Consider the following 3085-nt stretch of genomic DNA (forward strand, 5'->3'; position numbering starts at 1 on the left):
TCCCGGCCAATATCCATATGCGGGTCCGTCCCCATTGCAGACTCCTCCGGTGCGCAGACTTTCTCCGTACTTCCAGCTGCCTTCAGCATGCCCTCTCCAACCGACGATGTGTATCGCCCCCAGATAGTCACATCGTTGTTCGACACCCCTGGAGCCACTCCAGACGACGAAGGATCTCAAGCCGCGACGTACACAACGGATCCGACACTCAGCACGGACGACTACGAGGTGGAAGAAACGCCCGCCGACCCGCCTTCCCGGGGAGCGAAGGGGAAGGCGCCGTCGCCGGAGTCGGCGGCTGCGGCCGATACGGCTTCCGATGAGAAGCCGAAGCGGAGCAAGGACTACTTACACTCTCGCGAGAGTCCGGGAGCTTATAATAACCAAGCCGGGCGGACACAACGCAAGACTCGGAGCGCAAAGCAACTACCAGACACGGAAGCTCATTTTCTGGGAGCGGGTTGCGGAGAAGTACAAGACCAACAAGACTGCCTCGATGAAGGACCATGGCAGCGAGGCGATCCGCGGCATTGGAGCGCCTCATGAGGGACTGCGGCCACTTCAACGGTATATACTCTAACTTGATGACGAACATGACGAGTGGCCAGAACGGAATTCCCGTTCTTACAACAAGCCACGTTCTCTTCCAATGCCGCCACTCTGGCGCAGTTTTACATGTTGTACTTCACCGACGGCGGAACCCCAGAAGAGAAGCAGTCCCTCTGGTCGACCATCCAAAATATGAAGATCAAGATGGGCCTCTCGCCGGACGCTCCTCCCTCTTAGTTTTTTAAATCCTTGTTTTTTATGGTTTTTTATTTGTAGTTTTTTCTCGTTGTATTATATTTTCCAATGATTAATACAACGACGAATTGTTCATTTATAAATCTATTTATTAAACACATTTGTAGGGAAAATTAAATAATATTAAAAATGATGATGTAAAAATGAAATGTTGAGTTAGGGAGAAATAAGGGAGAAATAAGGGAGAAACCATTGGAGCAGGTTGGCTAAAAGTTGGCTAAAAACTGGGGATAAATTTTGGTGCTGATGTGGCGCTGATGTGGCAGGAGTTAGGGAGAAATAAGGGAGAAATAAGGGAGACCATTGGGAGTGCTCTTAGATGGTGAAAAATTGTCTATCCAGATACACTTCAATTCATCCATTGTTTTAAAACTCAGACCGATTGGTTCGGCAGCAAACCAGCTTGGTTCGATACGGTTCATACTCTAAAACCATTCGAAAAGTTGGACTATTTTGAATTGGGGTGAACAACCCGGAAATCGGCAATCGGCTTAGCCGGTGCTTGGTCCGATCTAATTTGTGATGTGTAATTTTCGAGTTATAAAATCAAGTGCAAGATCACACAAGTTTAAAATAACTCTAATATTACAACGATACTGCAAGAATTCGAATGGAACACTTGAAGTGTCGATCTGCAGGGAAGGTAAAATTATTTAACTATAATGCAAATACAACACATAATAGTTATTATTTTTTCGAATTTATTTTTAATTTCTTAGCTTTCATTGTTATTTCCTTTTGAGTTTCTATGACCGAATAAAATAATAACTTAAAAATGAATAATTACTATTACAATTCAGGAGGCACTAGTGTTCATTGATAGCGACAACTGATTTCGACAAGTATTCTTATCTGAAAAATATTTTAGACTTCTTTCATTAGAACACTAGCAAAGATGGACTCCAATAGCAGTACGAGGGAATAAGAGGAAAGAGAGAATTACTTATTTCCCTCGTAAAACTCGCGGCTCTTGAAATTTAGTTGAATTTAGAAGTTAAAACTATTCCTTTCTCTTTAATTTGATTTTTCCCTTTCCATTGCATTTGTTTGGTTGATTAACCAGTCTTTCCGAGCCACTGGTGCTCGGAAACAACCTCATTTCCCCTCTCCTAACTTTGAGCATCACACGTTATCCCTGATTTTGGTGTCTAACAATGGAGAACATATGTTAGAATTTTTTATGATTTACGTTGTATTAAAGGAGAGACATGTGCATTGGCGGAACCAAATGGACACTGCAAGGGGCTAAAGCCCATAGTAAAGTTTTTTGTTTTTTTTTTTTTTTTTCCTATCAACAGTGCATCCTCCTTCAGCGAGTTCAACTGCCAATAACCACCATGATCTAATTTTTTTGGTTATCCTAAATGTCGTTACTAAGTTGGAAACAACTACGAACTAAAAGGACATAGGAGTTCTTCTAAATTAGGGCAATTTGTTTAAATATAGAATTGAATAATTGAATAGTGCTACAATATTAATCTAAATGATAATGTATTCAACCTATGTCCAAATCACGCATGAGAGACCACGTGCTAAGAGCATCCACAATGGCGGCTAGCCCACCGGCTAGTCGATTCGCGTCGCTAGCCAGTCGACTAGCTGAACCATTGCGATCGGCCAGCCGAAAATCGGCGAAAAAATCGGTGTGGGCTAGCCGATTTGATGGCGCTGGCTGCCATTGTGGCGTGCCGATCGGCCAGCGATCGGCTAGCACTATTTTTTATTTTTTATTTTTGAAAAACTATATAAACGCGATTTTCTCTCTCACTAAATTTCTGTACAAGAGCAACATCTAGCGATGAACAACAACAACTAGGCCCAATACAAAATTAAGACCTAAAACAGAAACATGTCATAGCGTCGACCCCCGTTCGGCTAGCGGCAAACTATAACGGATTCAAGGCATACTAACATTTTTTAATGTATTTTTTTAATAAATTAGTGAGGAGTAGAGTACTAGAGTGGGGCGGTGGCTCGTGTGTGGAAGCCCGGATTTTTTTTTATTATGTAATTTTTTTGATTTTTAGTTAATGTACTTTTTTTATTTAAATAAAATTAACGAATTTTTCCCGTATATGTGTCGTAAATTTAATTCCGTATTTTGTGTTTAATTCCGTAAATGTAGTTGTTTTTGAATTATTTTTATTGCGGCTGGCCTATGGCTGGCTGAATCTGATGTGACAGGTGGATTTTTAGTGCTGCTGACGTGGCAGGGACAGAGAGTGGCTGACCTATGGCTGGCCTATTTCTATTGTGGATGCTCTAAAAAAAAAGATGACTA

Source organism: Salvia hispanica, chromosome 5 (assembly GCF_023119035.1).
Source record: "Salvia hispanica cultivar TCC Black 2014 chromosome 5, UniMelb_Shisp_WGS_1.0, whole genome shotgun sequence".
Taxonomy (NCBI): domain Eukaryota; kingdom Viridiplantae; phylum Streptophyta; class Magnoliopsida; order Lamiales; family Lamiaceae; genus Salvia; species Salvia hispanica.